Here is an 18,716-nt window from a genome sequence, read left to right on the forward strand (position 1 = left end):
AAATCAAGAGGTTGCCACACTATGTAGAAAATTCAAAATCACCTAGCATTTTTCCACTAGATACTACCTCCAAGGAATGGCCAAGTTGAAGCTACCAATAAAACCATCTTGAAAATCCTAAAGAAAATTGTTGATGCAGCTGGCCATGATCGGCACATCCAAATTGCTCCCACCCTTTGGGCCTATCGTACCTCCATCCGCACCCCCATAGGAGACACCCCATTTTCCCTTGTTTATGGTTTTGAAGCCATTTTGCCCATCAAAATTGAGCTCCCCTCCCTCAGAATCTCTCTCAACAATCTGATATCAGAAGAAGACTACCGAGTTACTCACTTGCAAGAGCTAGCACTCCTTGATGAGAGATGACTGAATGCCCTAAACCACCTTCACGTGTATCAAAATCACCTTTAGCTTCAGTATCATAAGAAAGTCAAGCCATGGGAATTTGAAGTGGGTGACTTAGTTTTGGAGCATAATATGAAGAACCTCTAGAACCGTGAAAAGAAAGGAAAATTTGAGGCAAATTGGCTAGGTCCGTTTATCATTATAGCCAAATATGGTTCTCGAGCATATTAGATTGCTACTCCAGAGGGAGATCCACTCCTTGAGCCTATAAATATCTAGCATCTCAAGAAGTTCTATGCTTGAGCCTTTGTAGTTCCTGTATAGTGTTTATAGTCTTGCAAAAATCTAAAAAAATTAGAAAATTAGAAAATCCAAAAAAAATTCATAAAATGTTCCAAAAAAAAGTATGGTTTGATCCATTGTCTATAAGGCTTGTTTCGCTTCACTCCATTCCACTTCCCTTGTGCAAAGTCTTATATAGCCTTTTGCATTTCATGCATCCAATAAAAGACCTCTTGTCTATGAGGCTTCATTTCACTTCCATCTTTTGAAAGACCTCTAGTCCGTGAGACATTTTTTGTCGGGTGATTGTCATCCCATTATGCTGAGCTTTTTCACAATAGTGACCACCCTTGGAATTACACAAAATCACCATTTGAGACTTATTTCTTCAAGAAACTTGTTTGCTTCATAGACCTTGCTGAAAATGCACAATTTTATGATCATTTGACATTTCAACTTGACAAACTTTCATAGGATGAATCCTTCCTATAGGCGACGTTGTGACATTCACTTATGGACTTAAGGTTCTTGGCAAGAACTATGGACTGAATGACTACTTGGTCATGAGGTCTCTTTTTTGTTGATTTTATTTGTGTGTTAGTGGTAGAATTTTATGGTGCACCTTGATCTTCCATATTTTGGTCATACCAAAATAGCTATCATTAACTACACATATTTTTTTGATCTATTTTTGAGGCATTATTTCATGTGTGTTAGTTTCAGGTTATGTTAATGTGTTGCGTAATGGGGGCAACAGGTTAGCACATGTCCCACCGAAGATCCCTAAAAGACTTTGGGTGTGCCTAGACCTCTCCATTGCATATATGACATTTGATCCATCATGACTATGCAAACTACACTTATTGTCCTAAAGTCTCTATGGTTTTGTATGTCTAGTCCACACAAAAGAGTCATGTCATTTATGCTTCTATAGCATATAATGCATAAACTCATTTTGCAAAATCAACTTAAGGTGTGCTCTCCATATGAACACAATGGAATCTCTTGATATCATGTAGTTATGATGCATGTAGTCCAGGGTTTCATTCGAGTCATGCTTGAGACAAGGTCCTATTTATTTCCCCCCTCCTATGCTAGGCTATTGGGTTTCTATGAGTGACAGTTCTAACAGATATTCATTTATTAGTTCATTTCCATTAAGTTGCATTAACTTCCCATTATTGCATTCATTCATTTTCTATTACATTAGTGTTCATTTGATTCATCTCATTTAGTATTCCTTAGACTTTCTTAGTTCATTTTATTAGATTGCATTAATTGCATACACTTTAGTCATCACATCTAGGGGCATATACATCATCTCACATATATATAGTGCATCCATGCATACATCTCATAAATCTGCATCACACACATGTTAGACATCATATATATATATGCATACATCATAGGAAACATCACATAGCATCACATCCTACATCACAAATGTTAGTATCCACATCATAAATTCATACATATGCATCACATACATCCATACACATATAGAATCATCCAATCATGTCATGTATATATCTCAAAAAATAATTTCTGTACAGTCCATATACACATCATGTAGAATCATATAGTAAAAATGCATCATCAAAAATTGTTGCATCTGCACATATCTATCAAAAACATCGATCACTTTATAAAATCAAGTTGTTGGCTATGAGGGCCCCACCCCCCCTGTATCCCTCCTCAAGGAGGCCTCTGCTATCCTATAGAATGCTCTGATCTGGCTCTGCCACTTGAGATCCATGAGCTGGCTCCCCTCTCAAAATCTGGCTGTTGTCGGTCAGCAGGCACGACCTCCTTATAAAGTGACCTATAATAGGCTACCTCTCATATGGCCCATGTCTCTACTCGGCTAGCTATGAGGGCCTCTTATATCACTGCGACGGCTGCCCCAGGCTGTACCATCTGTATGGCTATATCTCGCTGCCTGTGGTATCCATCCAACTGCACCTGATGGGTGGCCCGCTTGGCCTGTAGGGCGGCTACCTCCACTCAGAGCCTCTTTGCCTCTGCTCGATCCCCTGCCTCTATATGGGTGCCCACCCTTGCAAACTCTCCTACATCCACCCATGCTTGTAGGTCTGCTAAGGCCTCCTGTGCACTATCTCCTTTGACCCTCTGCACTTGCAGCTCTGCCTGTATGGCCCCCATTGCCTGCTCTAAGCTGTCTACTTGTGCCTGCTGCACCTATGCTACCCCCTCTAGTTGGGCTACCTCTATTTACAGGTTGTCCCTCTCAACCCTGACCATGTTTGGGTCCTCTCCCTATACCTGTCCCTATGGCGGTGCCTATGGTGGTGCCTGCAGTGGTGCCTAGGGCTATGCTTGTACCTGTGCCTGTGCCTATGCCTTAGGTGCTCTCTGTGCTAGTCCCCATGCTAGTGCTGGCCCTGGCGCTCTCCTTGCTCGGACTCTACGCCCGTGTAGTCCCTCCTATGCCCCTATGCTAGTGGTGGCATCATAGCTTCCTGTCCACCATCCCCCGCTCCATCTCCCTCCCCCTATGCCTGCTCTACTGGTGGAGGTGCCCCTAGCACTATAAGCCTGACTGGCTAGTGGGCTGCCCACCACTGTGTGTACACTGGTGTCATACCTATGTCTCCCCTATCTTGGCCATGCACCCATGGCACTGCTGCCATCCCCATCCAAGATGCTAGAGGCAATCGTATAGTGGTCCTGTGTCCCCATAGCCGATCATACTCTCATGACACCACAAGGTATAAGAATCTATCTGGTACTGTATCTTGTACCCTACCAAACTGCCATCACACCTGAGAAGACATAGCACATAATCACATGCAGAGATCGGCCAATGATCCAGCAGTCAGTCTGTGTGTACAGGAGGTACATCTAATCCTCCATGTCATCCTCACCACCTGCTGCTAGTGTCTACCCCCACTGCTCTACCCCATCATAAAGAGTCCACTCGAACATAATGATCTCATCTATACATCGATGCCAGAACCTCGCAGACTTCATCAATGTATACTGGATAGGAGGCCTATATCTACAAGCATATGGCTCCCTAGGCTACCTGGTCTCTTGTTGAGTGATCAACCGTGTGACTCCAATGTGCTCCCATGACCAGACCATCAGTAGCGTCAATCCTGGTCCCACAGTGCACTGGGTCTGATATGCACACATGTGCAAATCATGATATAACTCAACCAAGATAGGCTGTCCCTAGCAGTAGACTGCTCCCTCCTCCTATAGCAGAGTACTCAACACTTGTGCCCACTTGATTAGCCACCCCTGTCCTATGTGATCTGGTAGCATCTACCATATTAATGAGGCTAGGTACACTGCCAACCTCAGTAGCCTCTACTCTAGTGCACCCCTCCACAACAACCATGATCACTAGATGGGTAATCTTTGTCATCGTTTGCTAAAGCACTCCCTTAGAAATAGATCTGAACCCTCCAGTACATACTCTGGGTAGGCACCTCTGATCGGTACTCGTAGGATCTACCACACATATAAGAGTGTGACTGTAGTCTCCCCCATCAAAAGATGGAAACTCTCAGTGGGTGTGTACCATCGCTCTATGAAAGCTAATAGCTACGTTGAATGGGCCCTCAAATTTGGCCACTCGTGAATGTGCTCTAGCTTGCATAGCTGCATGTGCCCCCAATTTGCGTTCATCAGCCTCTCCTATATCGTCATGGTCGACGGATAGTGCTCCCTTGACCTAAACACCACTGTCTCTTCCTATAACATAGACATGTAGAGCATCAATTTTGATAGCTTGTGATATCCCTACAGTGGGGCATCTTCCCTTGCCTCCCCCTATTCTACACTAATTGGTGTGGCCATTTTTCAGCACAGACGCCGATCAACGAAGATACTGATCTACATAGATGCTAATTCGTGGAGCCGTTGATCAGCGTAGATGCTAGTTTTCCCCAGATAACAAAATTCTATCATCTACAGAGATGATGATGTATTTTTCATCATCTTCACAACCCTTTTTCATTCACACAGATGATAGGTTGAAACATTTCGTCTTTGTGACCCTTTCTCCCCCTTTTGGTGTCTGCGCAAACAACAGGATGTATCCTATCATCTCTGCAGACGTCGAGGTCGCCAGTTTGTTATCTACATAGATGATAGGGTAGAGACTGTCATCTCCACCCAGACCTCTTTTTTAGTGCATTTATGGCTTAATAAATGTGCCTAGTCTAGCCTAACCTACCAAAACATGAAGAGGATTAGATGACTTATCGGTGGGCCCATCTCAGCTGCTCGCTGGTACTCTCGCATGCGCTCACCAAGCTATAATCGATCAATGTGGTCCATATCAGCTCTATATGCTCTGCTCATGGTGTGACAATGACCTTCTTTGGGCCCCTCAGAGGTTTATATAGGCCCCCTGCAGACCCCGTTTGAGCCTCGCTCTTCCCTAAGCCGTATCTATCCCTTGTTTACCCGTAAGTCATGCAAATGTTGTCATTTATTCCCTTTTTCTTCTTTTCCTTCTTTCTTAAGACCTTTTTCACAAAAATTTCCAAAAATTTATTTTTTGCGCAATTTTTACAAGGGGGCACCCTCCTCTGTCGTTGCCATAGGACTCCTTCCTTCTTTGGGAAAACTTATATTTTCTTTTCTTTGATATGATGTTGTTCCAACATCACATCAAAGAGGGGCAAAATGTAGATGCTTAAAATCGTCCCTAAAGACTATATTAATTTATTAATATTTCCCATGACATTATAATTAATTAAATAAGTTCATTCTCCTAAGTATTTAAATTTAATTTAAATACTCTTAGCTCTAATGTGTTAAATTAATTTAACACATGATCCTCCATCTTTCCCTCTTTTTAAATAAATTTTATTTATTTAAATTCCTCACATCCTATTAATTTCTCTAAACTCATGATTAAATTAAATTTCATTTAATTTAGTCTTAAGTCTAACCTAGAGCCTAGTCTACACTCATCATTTTCATCCTCTTAAGCCTATTCCTTCTTTAATCTCACTTAATCATTCCTAATTATCTTCCTAATCCCCCTCATTAGCCTAAGAGTGTGCTCACACATGTGTGAGGTGGCATGCCTACACACTCTTGTCTCCCACTCTTCTTCTCAAGTTTGCTCACACATGTGTGAGAAAACTTTGACTTCTTGACCATTTGCATGGCTTGCATGTCACCTTATGTGGCACTTACTTGGATGCCACCTCACCAAGCCCTCCCTCAAGCCTATAAATAGAGAGCTTGTCTCAAGCATTTGCATCTCATTTTTATTGTATTTTTATCATATTGGTTTGAGATTTGAGTTTGTATTCATAGTTTGAGCTTTCATGGTAGTTAGAACTTGCATTGGTAGAGTTCTCATAGTGATTTTGTAGGTTCATACTAACAATTTGATAGCTGATTTAGTTTACATCATACATTGTTAATCTAGTTTCTACATGAATTTGTAGTTTCATTTTAGCTCGCATTTTTATCATAGTTTGCATATCTAGTTAGTTCTTTCATTGCATATCAACTTCATCCTTGAATGCCTTCAAGAATGGCTCTCTCCATAGTCATTTCTTGAGGTATTCTTCATCTCATCTAGTCTAAATTCATATCTTACTTGCATACACACTTGCACTCAATCATTCAAGAGATTCATACTTTTGTTGTGTTTGGGAGAGCACACCAAACATACCCCCATCTTAACACACTAATAAGGCCTCTTATATGTGCCTTTGTTGAGCTGTAGAGGTGGCTGGAAGGTTGGATTTGTTGGTTTCTTAGGGTTGCAAAACCCAAGCAAGCATTAGTTGATATTTATTCCTTGCATGTTGATCAATACTTGATGCATTTTTAAGGTTTTAAACTAGTGTTTGTTTGTTAACCCATGCTTCTTGCAGGTCACATTTTCTAGCACACAGTTGGTGATAGGGTGTTTTTGAGAGTGCATCCGAGGAAGAGCCCCATCCATTATGGGAAAGACTCTAAGTTGGCACATGTTTTCTTGGACCTTTTAAGATCCTCAAGAGGATTGGTCTTGTTTCTTATTTACTAGTGTTGCCACCTAGTCTATCACACATCCATGATGTTTTTCATGTTTCTATTTTGAGGCAATATATTCCAAATGCGGTCCATGTTTTTGATTGGGATGCTTTGTAGGTAGTCGATGGGTAGCTTACTTTGGATCCCATTAATATCTTATAGTAGTAGAGGTTGACCTTACAAGGTTGAAACATCAAGTAGGTAAGGGTCCAATGGGACCCGAGTGATGAGACCTCTGCGACTTGGGAAAATACTACGCGATTGAGGGGATTGTACCCCTACCATTTTTTTGGCTTCCAGGACTAAGCCTATGCTTGTGGGGGAGGATGTAGTGTCTCTCATGTTTGTAGTCTATGCCTTGTCTATTTTGATTCGAGAGGTACTTGATACTCTTATTGTTATTTGTACCTTGAGATGACCTAAGGGTTGAATGTTATACTTTGATTCAGTACTATAGATGCTTTACTGCTATGTTGTTTAGTTTATCATATTTTTATGTTGATGTTATTTTGAGATGACAATAGATCTATGATGTTATCTAATTATTGAGTTATTGGGACATATTTGATGATTATGTTATGAGATGGATCTTATGCTATGATTATTTACTTCATTTATGTATCTTTACACTTTCGGTGAACATGAGTGGTGTAAATTGATTAATTATTTATTTAATGTATTAATTGGTGTGGCTATTATATTATATAAAATTGCACTTTATCATGTGTTTTAGTGCGCATGATTTATATCCCTGGTAGTGGCACATGGAGTTAGTGATTTAGCTATTCATATTTTACCAATGTCATCCTTGTATGGTCGACGTACCCTTATTTAATTATTTAAATTAAAACCTTTTAGTGATTAGTAAATTTGAACTCATCTGCATTATATGATTAGACCAGTGAGCGTGTCTATGCATTTAGCTCACTCTATCGTGAAAGTGTTAAGTGTTTTTTTGTGATTTTGGGTTTTCAAGTTTTATATTTTTTTGGATTTAATTTCTAGCAACTTTGCCCTACCTAAATTCCCATTACAGACAATAACCTATTTTCATTTGGGTCGATTCAGAGTCTAGCTACTCTAATTGATTATTTGCCCTAGTCAACTATTCACTTGAAAATTGAATAAGTATTGAAAAAGTGAATTTATTATTCACTTCTCACTTTTCAAAAATAGAATTTTGAGAGCTCTTTTTGGAATCCTCTTTTAAAGGATTCATTTTATGTTTGTTCTAGGAGCTATGAGCATGGGATTTTTGCGAGAATAGTCTTGTTGGATCCAGCTCAAGAAGACCTTGCTTTACCATCACTTTCAACAGATTCAGCAGGGTATTTGTTTTATCTAGCTATTTTTAGTATTTGCCCCTTTTGCTGCTAGGTAGGGCATTTCCATTTTATTGCTTTTGCTCTATTTCAGCTTTTTTTTCTTGTAGCAATATGTTAGGAGGCTAAGAACTAGTGTTCCTCTTTATTTATGTTTGTTGGTTATGCTCGATTAGTTAGGTATGAACATTTTCCCTATTTTCAAGATGGGGGTTTGGAGTTTTGAGTCGTTATGCTAGCCATTTTTGCATACAGTGTTCAAACTTGTTTATTTTTGAATTTTTGGGGTTTTTGTACCTAAAGACCAAATGGGTTTTAATTTCAATTTTTTTCTAGTTTTGGGGATTTTACCTCATTTTGTGTGCGACCCTATTTTCTTAGGTTTTTTGGGCATGAGTTGGATCATGGACTTGGATTATATGTTTGGATATTGGTTAGACCTATATTGCACTTTTATGATTCTTTGGGATGTGTGTTACATCCATCCTCCCAAATTTGTTTTCTATTGAATGATTTTCTACTTGTGTTCTCTTCTATTTCTTTTGTTATGATCTTTGTGATGGTAGTGTGCCACACACAAGTACATATGCATACATTTGTCGGTTGACTTATAGGGTTTGATCTTCTATGGTATTTTTGGATGTTGTGATCATTGGTGTTGGGTTGGGAATTTGCATGCCTACGAGCACTCATCGTTGGATGAGCATGGGTAGGGTAGGGTAGCATATGGAAGGGGGCTTCTACCTAATAGCCTAGTGATCATTGTGCCGAGAGAGTTGGCAAACAAAGCTTTAATTAAGTGATAACTAAATAAAATACTAGGTGGTAATAAAACTTAAGATAATAAAAAGATGTGGTGTGCTAGAGCCTTCCATCAAAAAGTTGAATCTACACAAGTCTAAGCTTGGGATTTTGGATGCCAGATGACTCTCCATGATGTCAAACCCAACTTAGTAGCTCAATGAGCTGTCTGACCAAGACCTATAGTTTATGCATTGTCTTTGTCTTGGATTCAGTCATCATATTGTCTAGTGTGTATGTGTTAGCCATGGATGTTTTCTTTGCCTGTGTTTCTGGTTGGATCATTATCTCCATCAGCACAGTGGGTGTGGAACTATGTGTGCCATGTGGTTGGGAGGCATAGCTACCTTCACCATTGCTAGGGACCAGTGTATAGAGATGGTCTATTATCCTAGTGTGATCATTGCTGGATGTGTTCACTTGGTACTTCAGGTTATGGAGTATGCTTTCTTATGATTTACACTTTCATTGAAATTCTTGTATATCATGTTTTGATGATGATAGTTACTTATGCATTTCCTTATTATGATGATTAGCATGTGATAGGTGATGTTATCTACTTGTAGGATTATCTTATGCTTTACTTTTATCATGTTCGATTCTCTATTGCTTATGTTGTAGTATGTTTAGTAGTGACATCCCTATTACAATAGTACCAAAAATCTGATTGGTGACTTGGGATGTTACGGGTAGGGGATGGCTAGGGCCCATTATGGTCTTATGATGCCATTGATGGTTTGGAGGAACCGGGTATTTTTGTTTGGTTATTTTTCTCATTGCGATGTTATTTATGTTTAAATGTAATGTTGCTTTCAGTACACTATGATGTTTCCTTTTTTTTCTTTTCCTTCACTGTATGATTATATGGTTAGATGTTATTTATAGATTTCCATCTTTTAGATATGGTTCAAGTTTCCATGCCTCAAAATGTGGATCTGGTACTCCTTAGTGTGGAGGAACTTTGTTACTTAATTTCCTTAGCTTCCTTCTCTATTTTTTTCTTCTTTTTCTTGTGTGTTGATTTGTGTTCTCACGCAAGATTATAATTTCTTGTAGGAGGATGCAAGTCTTCACACAGTGTGTTGGGTTTCTTCAAGTGGTTTGGCACTTCCTCACATGAAACCCTACACTAGTCTTTGGGTGGTTGACTTATATTTAATTCCTTATACTTAAGATATATTTTAATATATGTGACAAGTCTTTTGAGATAGGTTCCAGACCTCTACAAGCTAAGACAAAAGATTCTATGAAATTTTAGGGCTTTAGAAATTTAGACTTATCCAAATTTTAGTGCTTCAAAATTTTAGCCTTAGCCAATTTTTAGGAGTCATCTTTTGTCTTTCAGCTTGGTTGATCTCTTATGTTTTCTTATTTATGTTTTTTTCATTGGTGATGCTTGGAGATCTTTGGTGGTTGGTTGTTGGTTAGTCTTCCATTGCAATCTTTATGATCCACGTATGATGGTTGTCTTATGCTTTCATACTTGTTTTAAATTTTTTTTTTTATCTCATCTTATATTTAGCCTTGTTCCAAGGATCTCTGGGCAGGGCATTACAAGCTCTTTATCTTCCATAGCCTCAAGATTCTTTGGACCTACCCTAGTACATTTACTAGGTCCTTGATCATCCCCCAACTCCTTATTTCCATGGTCCTTTCTCCCCTATTCCAACTTCTCCAAAAGAACTTTAATATTTTTAGCAATGGCCTTTAAAATTGAGCAGCTCTATTCAACAATCTTTTTCATTGTGTTCTCAATACCCATGACTTTTCTATCCTTCTTATCAACAATTTTATGCAAATATTTCACCATTTTATCCATATTTCTAATTGTCTTCTCTAGGGGTGGAACTCTTTTCATCATATTTGTAACATCTTTAGCAATACCAATAAGATTAGTAAGTCTATCCAGGTGTTGGCCCAAAGTTATATCCCCCCTATTGGTTTTACTAAGATGCTCAAATTCCCTCCTAATATCCTACATTTTATCCCTAATAAAATCAATATCCCTCCTCATTAGACCTAGTTTTCCAATCACACTAGTCACATTCCCATTGTCTTTAGTATCAAAGTGTTGTCTAAGATTTTCCTCCCCTAGGTTCAAATTAACATTCTCATTGTTACCTTCCATGTTCAAATTGACATCCCCTTTGGGCATCTTCTTCTTAACCTTAATATCCTTAGCCCCCATATAGAAAAGAGGTTCTTGATTTGAGGAAATGTCCATACAACTATCAATATTCTTCTTTTTATTTCTAACTTTAGTTCTTCTGCCACTAGTTTCCATAATTTTTACCCCATGCCCTTCTTACCTTTTTTCTCTACAATCTCCTCATCAGTACCCAATCCACCTCATCATTGTTCCTTTAACTACTCTTAGAAGATGAACCACCATGGGAATAATTCTTCCTCTTATTCTCCACTAGCCGAAACTCCTCCTCATATGTCTCATCCTCATAGACATCTTCAAACTCACTCCCTTCCATATTACAATCCTCAAAAGTCTTCCTACTCATACAAGGATTTTAAACTTTCTTCATTTTGAACAAATTCATGATTAAAACCATAAGCCCTTCATTATAGGCATGGTCCCCATTTGGGTCATTTTGAGAGCTCAGAATAGTGCTATCTAAAGAATGCATGAGGTAAAAAGGGAAATTAATCCTAACCCCATACCTAAATGGTTCACCGGCATCAAATGATGATCATAGATTTTGGAATAGCACCCATCCAGGGTAATGTACTCAATCAAAACAAGAAAAAAAAATCTCCAATTTTTAGAAATACTTTTAGGGATAAAGTAAGTGTTATTGATTTTAACCAACCTTTTTCTTTCCTATTCCAACTCCATAAAAGCATCAAAAACTATGTCTGAAACTTTTCTATCCCTAAAGAAATTGATCCCCTCCATTTCCAAACTCTAACTTCAGCGATAGCATCCTTAGTGACCTCCATGTGTTGATTCCCCACAAGAATGCTTCCATTCTTCTAGGTTTTGAGAAATTGTCTAGTGATGGAGGGATTATTACCCTTAAGCTTTTCTAGGTAGCCTATAATCTTGGCCCTTTCTAGAATTCTCTAGACATCTAGTGTAGTGCCTCTCCCATTTGATTTTTTTAAGTCATCCTGATGGATGCAACCTTGTTGGTCTTTCATTTTGAAGAGATCATGTTTTGGACCTTGAGTGGTCTACACCCTTGAGGTGATTAGATTTATGTTAGTAGATTAGTTTATTTGGTTATGCTTGTGATTGATTTATGACATTATGATGTGATATATGGTTCATTGAGGTTTGTGCTAGTGGTTACTAGGATTGATGTGGTATCATGATGTTGTTGCATGATTACCCTAAGATGTGTGCAGAGATTGCATTGTGTACTATTACCATGTTACACTAGACTAAGATATAGTAGTAGTGGTTAGTCATGTTTATGATTGTGTTCACTTATGTGTTTTAAGTACCTTTTCATGTTGTTTAAATAACCATTATTAAATTCTTAAATAATTAGAAGTTGATTGTCCATGGTTGATTCATTGGTTATGTGTTGCAGAGATTAAACCTATGATATTTTGAACTGAAAGATACTTGTTTTTGATAAGGTAAACAGGTTTTAAGGGGTCCTGAAACCCATAAGTTTAACAACAAGAAAGGCTGAAAATAAGCGAAAAAATGCCCAGCCAAAACATAAGCCTTACAGCTGAAAATAAGCCCAAAGGCCTAGCCCGAAACAACTGCCCACTAAAAAGGCCAGAGAACCAACCAGAAAAATAGAGACCAGACAAAAAGCCAAAGCCAGGAGAAACAAAAACCAAAGGATAGAGACCCAACCTAGCGGACTACTTCTCCATCTCGAGCATGGTCTGGGCAGCTTCGGCACACTCATGTTACTCTTCTGCCTTATGATCCTGGGCGTTCGTCAAATCTTGCTCCATAGTGTTGTCCTTGGCTTTATCCACATCCAGCCTATCTTTGTCTCTGTTCTGTTTATCATCTTCCTCCATCTGGTTCCTGTCTTTGAGATTTTCCAAGAGAGAGAGGATGTTGTCGTTGATCGAAGCGAGGAGGGAGATCATTTGACTTGCCAGGTTGTGATTGTAGTTCTCAATATTTTTTACTCTCCTCTCCATCAGAGTCTCCCAGTTGTTTCGGTCGCCTTGGCTTTCTGCACCTATCTTGCTCTTGATTTTTTCCATTTGGGAAACCCTATCTCTGACATCCTCAAGCTCATGAAAAAGTCATTTAATTGATCTGAAGTTGTCGATCATGCTATTGCGGGCATTGTTCAACAGATTCATGCCCGTTTCTCTTGCATTATCAGAAATAGCCACCATAGTCGGGTTAATTAGCTCATTGAGTCTAGGCTTCTCGAGGTCGTCCACGAGGAGTTGGGGGTTCACCGCCTCTCTGTAGATTCCCATAGTGGCCGTTCTCACATTGAAGTTCTTCCAAGCCTTCCTTCTGTTATTAACTTGCACTTCCCCCTCAATCTGTCCAGAGTTGTCATTTTCCTCCAAAGGAGGCTGAGGATGTATAGGGGAGAGGGGAATGGGCAGAGAATCCTTTCCCTGACTACTGGAGCACTCCATGCTCTCTCCCTCCCTCTTTTGTCTTTTTCTTAGTTTCTCCTCATCCAGCTCCTCCTTCGAAACCTTGTCAGAATCATCAGTATCCATTTCCTCCTCCACCTCAGCAGAGCCAGTTTTAGCTAGGGTATGACCTCTAGGGCTCTTTCTGCTGGGTAATTCAATAGAGGGGTAATCCTTCTTATGGCTTGTAGTCTTCTTACCTGAATGCTCAAAAACCTCATCAGAGCTGATGCTCTCGACATCGTCGAAATCTGAGGAAAAACTGGAGCTGCTCTTGTCAACATCCGCCCCCTGGATAGGGTTTTTGCTAATGGTTTGAGCATGGAAATGCTCATGAATCAAAAGTAGAAGACCCTCATGCAGGGCCGGGTTGATGGTAGCTTTCTTTTTAAAACTAGAAATGGCCTTGTTCATCGAGTTAAAAAGATAATACGGGAAGGAGATCTTACTACCATGGCAAAAATGATTCAGAATCACAAAATGGTGAGTCCTAACCCTATCAAACTTGGGGTCTAGGGTTATATATTCAATGACAGCGTAGAGAACATACCTCCAGAGCTTCTTTATAGTATCCGTTACAAAAAACGTCTCTTTCTTGCCCAGCTTGTTCAACTCTTCAGTGTTTTTCACAAAATCCTTGATTGCATTAGAAGACATCTTCTTGTCTCTGAAGAATTTATGCCCCTCCATCGGAATCCCCGTGACTTCAGCAACCACATCCTCAGTAATTTGAAAGTAGACCCCGTTCACCTTAACCTTACCATTATTCCATGAATTCACCATGCTGTTAGTGATCTCAGGATCCGAGCCATGAAGTTTCTCGAAGAAATTAGTAACCCCACCCTTTTCCAGCTCTCTCCAAACTTTGACCTTGTTCTTCCACTTCTGAACTTCCCCCACCAGCTCCTTTCTGCTCCTCTCACCCATCATGTTTACCTGATCAACTTCCACAATTCTCATGAACTCTGAACTGTGCAAGTTATTTGCATTCAAAAAAATGGTGATGTTTCTTTTATGATACCCGTGAATATACCCCTTTCTGAAAATAATGGTATCGTCCTTTCGAACGTGTCAAAATTTCAGAGGAAACCCCTTTTGCTGGTGAAAATCACGATGCCAATAATGGCAGTTACCATTTATTAAGCAATCTTTATTATCCATAATTGCATTGGATTTGAGCCGTCCTTCCCAAGATTTTATCTTGGTCGATAAGAAACTTTACTTATGTTATGGTTTACATTTTAGATGACCTAAGGGCTAGATGTTATACTTTGACTTTAGTACCATAGATTCTTTACTACTATGCTATTCATTTTATCATATTTTCATGTTGATGCCATTTTGAGATGACAATAGGTCTATGATGATATCTAATTATCTAGTATTCAGACATATCTTTGATTCTATTATGTGATAGATTTTATGCTATGGTTATTACTTCATTCTTGTCTCTTTATGCTTTATGCAAATGTGAGTGATGTAAATGGATTATTTAGGTATAATTGAATAAATGGTTAAATTAGTGATTTACTACATTTATTTCTTCAGCTATGATGTTATATGCAATTGCACTTGATCATGTGTTTTAGTGTGCAAAATTTAAATCCTTGGCAGTTGCACATGAAGTTAGTGATTCAGCCATTCATATTTTATGAATGTCATCCCTATATGGTCAACATATCCTTATTTTACTTGTTTAATTAATCCTTTAAATGATTATTAAATCTGAACTCATTTGCATTATGTGATTAGACAAGTGACTGTGTTTGTGCATTTAGAGGTTCACATTGCTGTGAAAGTTGTTAAGGAAATTTTTGTGATTTTGGGTTTTTGGGCTTTAAATTTTATTGAATTTAATTTCTATTAGCTTTGCCATAGATGAATTCCTATTTCTAGGAATAAACTATTTTTATTTTGGTTGATTCAAATTTTAACTAGGTTGGCTAGTTATTTTCCCTAATCGATTATTCACTCGAAAAGTGAATAAGTATTGAAAGAGGAGTTTAATTCCTCAGTTCTCACTTTTGAATTAGAAAGTTTGAGAGTAAAACCTAAAATCCTATTCATGAGGATTTATTATTCTGTTCATTGTGGAAGCTATGGGTGTAGAATCATCATGAGGTTGATCTTATTGGATCCAGTTCAGGGAGACCTTGGATTGTCACGATTTTTGGCTACTTCTACAGGGTTTTTATTTTATGGTTTAGTTTCCTATTTGCCCTTTAGGTTGTGAGGTATTTCTCTCCCATTTTATTGTTTCTACTCCATTTCAACTTCTACTTTTGGTAGCCATTTGTTAGGAGGTTGAGAACTAGTGTTCCCCTCCATTTCTATTTGTTGGTTCTACCCAGTTGGTCAGGTATGAGCGTTTTCCCTATTTTAAGGATGGGGGTTTGGGGTTTTGCATTATTATGCTATCCATTTTTGCATACAGTGTTTAAAACCAAATTTTATTAGATTTTTGGGGTTTTTATGCCTAAAGACTAAATGGGTTTTAATTTTGTGGTTTTCTAGTTTTTGGGATTTTTACCTCATTTTGCATGTCATCTTGTTTTCTTGAGGTTTCTTGGTATGAGTTTGTTCATTGACCTAGATCATTCATTTGAATGTCAATTAGACCATTTTTGTACTTTTATGTTTACATTTGGATGCATGTCACATCCATGCTGCTGACTTTATGTTCGATTGAGTAATTTTATACATAGTGATATTATTTCTTTTAGACCTTTGTCATTTCATGGACACTAGGATTTGTGTAGAATCCATGCTCCTGGGTTGAGCCTGGTTGAGTGAGTTCATGATGTTTGGTCTTTTTGCATCATTGGGATTCATATAGAATCTATACTCCTAGATTCAGGCTAGTTGAGTGAGTTCATGATGTTTGGTCTTGTTGTAACATTAGGATTCGTGTAGAATCCATACTCCCAGATTGAGGTTGGTTGAGTGAGTTCATGATGTATGGTTTTATTTTTTATTAGGATTCATGTAGAATCTATCCTCCTGAGTTTATTTTTGGTTTAGTGATATTTTTCTTGTGTTCTCATCTAGTCCTTGTGTTATGATCTTCATTATGGTGGTGCGCCACACATGAGTACATTTGTGTACATTTATTGAGTGACTTGTGAGGCTCGATCTTCCATGGTACTTCTAGAAGTTATGATCATTGGGATTCAATTGGTAATATGCAAGCCTATGGGCACTCATCTTTAGATGAGCATGGGTAGGGTAGTCTAACATATGGAGGAGGATTTTATCTCATAGCCTTATGATCATGGTGCCATAGGTTGGTAGAGGAAGTTTTAGTTAAATGATAATTAAATAAAATGTGTGAGTGATAATAAAACTTAAGATAATAAAAAAGTTCAGGATGTGCTCCTTTGATTAGGAAGTTTGAGCTACCAATACTAGCTTGGGCTCATTGATGCCAAGTGACTCTCCATGATGTTAGCCCCTACATAGTATCCCATTGAGTGTCTGACGATGACTTGTGGTTTATGCATTATCACATGATCTTGGTTTCAGTCATTATTACTATCTAGCATGAGTGTTAGCCATGGATGTTGTGCTTTATGTCTATTTGTGGTTGGATCATTATCTCCATTAGCATGGTGAGAGTGGACCTACAAGTTTCACATGGTTGGGAGGTGTAGCTACCTTCACCACTACTAGGGACTAGTGTACATAGATAGTTTATTGTCCTAGTGTGACCATTGCTGGATGTTTTCACTTGGTACTTCAGTTTTTGGAGTATGCTTTCTTGTGATTTATGCTTTCATTGGAATGCTTGGATATCTTGTTTAGACGATGTTAGTTTATTTGATGCATTCCTATATTATGATGTTTAACATATGATTAGAAGATGTGAATTTCTTTGTTGGGGTATCTATTGCTTATTGGTTTAGCATGTTATATTTCCTATTTGTATGATGTTTAGCATATGATAGATGATGTGGTTGATTTATTGGAATATCTATCACTTTACTTTTAGCATTTTAGATTTCTTTATTCTTATGTTGTAGCACATTTTAGTAGTGAAGTCCTCATAAGATAGCTCTGATGATCTAGTCAGTGGTTTGGGATGTTATGCATGGAGGATGGCTAGGACCCACGATGGTCTTATGATGCTATTACAGTTGGGAGGAACCACATACTTAATTTGGTTGTTCAATTATTGTGATTTTATTACTATACATTATGATGTTGCTTGCAGTACATTCTTTTACTGCTATGGTTTAGATAGATAGATGTTCCTCTTTCTTATTCCATGGCATCTTATTGTTTATGCACTTGACTATTCATTCCTCGGTCTACGTAGAGGTAGAAATTTCTTTCCTATCATTTTACCTTTATGTTTTTGTCTTGTTGATTTATATCCTTGCGTGGAATCGTACTTTCTTGCACGAGAATGCAAATGTTCATGTGGTGTGTTGGGTTTCCTCGTGCAACTTGGGTTGAATCCTCCTATTAAACCCCACACTAGTTATGGGAGTTTTGGCTATTGGACCAAGAATGTCCTTATGTGAGATGATGTTTCCTTGTGTGACTTAGTGTACTTTCTTGTGCAAAAAGATACTTCCTCACGTGAGACTATTTGTTGTTATTCTCTCATGCAAAAAATAGGGGGCTTCTCTGCTATTTTTTAAAGAATGCAATTTGGCCTTTTGATTACCCTTTAGGATTTCTTATGGTTCCATGATTCAACAAATTAGAGATTTTGTGTTCTAATATCATCTTTGTCTTTCATTGTTTGGTTTGGTCATGTCAGTTAGGTTGATGCATTTAGAGATCCATTGGTTGCTGGGATTGTTGGCAAAGTCTTCTATTATGATCTTTGTGATCCCTGTATGATGTTTTCATGTGCATTCATACTTGTAAAAGAAAAAAATCGTGGCTTGTATTGAATCCTTGTTCCAAGGATCTCTAGGTGGGGTATTACATCTAGTTTCTATTTCCACTCCAAGCAATTGTTGGGATCACATCTCTTCTTCTTTCCACCCATATCTTTGTTCTTGCTAAAATTACCTATCACCTTAGAAAAAGTAAATTGACAGTCTTTTCCTTGAAGAAACAACTATCTCTTTGGTTCTCCAAAAGCACCCACAAACTATGTGACAAAAAGTAATTGATCACATCATAATTGTACCCCAACTAGAAATGCCTTTTCCAACTTACCTCATAATTATGTACCTCATTGTAAAATTAATCATTTTACAAAATTGTTTATTTCTTCCTATCCAATCATACTTCATCAGAGATGAGCCTTCAATGGGGATGTTACTACCATTATAGCATACAATCTTCATGTAACTTTTACAAGCCACATTAGCAGCCCAATCAACTACCATGTTAGCTTCTCTATAGTTATGA

The sequence above is a fragment of the Cupressus sempervirens genome, chromosome 1 (assembly GCF_028749045.1).
Source record: "Cupressus sempervirens isolate cs-2001-9-10 chromosome 1, ASM2874904v1, whole genome shotgun sequence".
In the NCBI taxonomy this organism is placed as follows: Eukaryota; Viridiplantae; Streptophyta; class Pinopsida; order Cupressales; family Cupressaceae; genus Cupressus; species Cupressus sempervirens.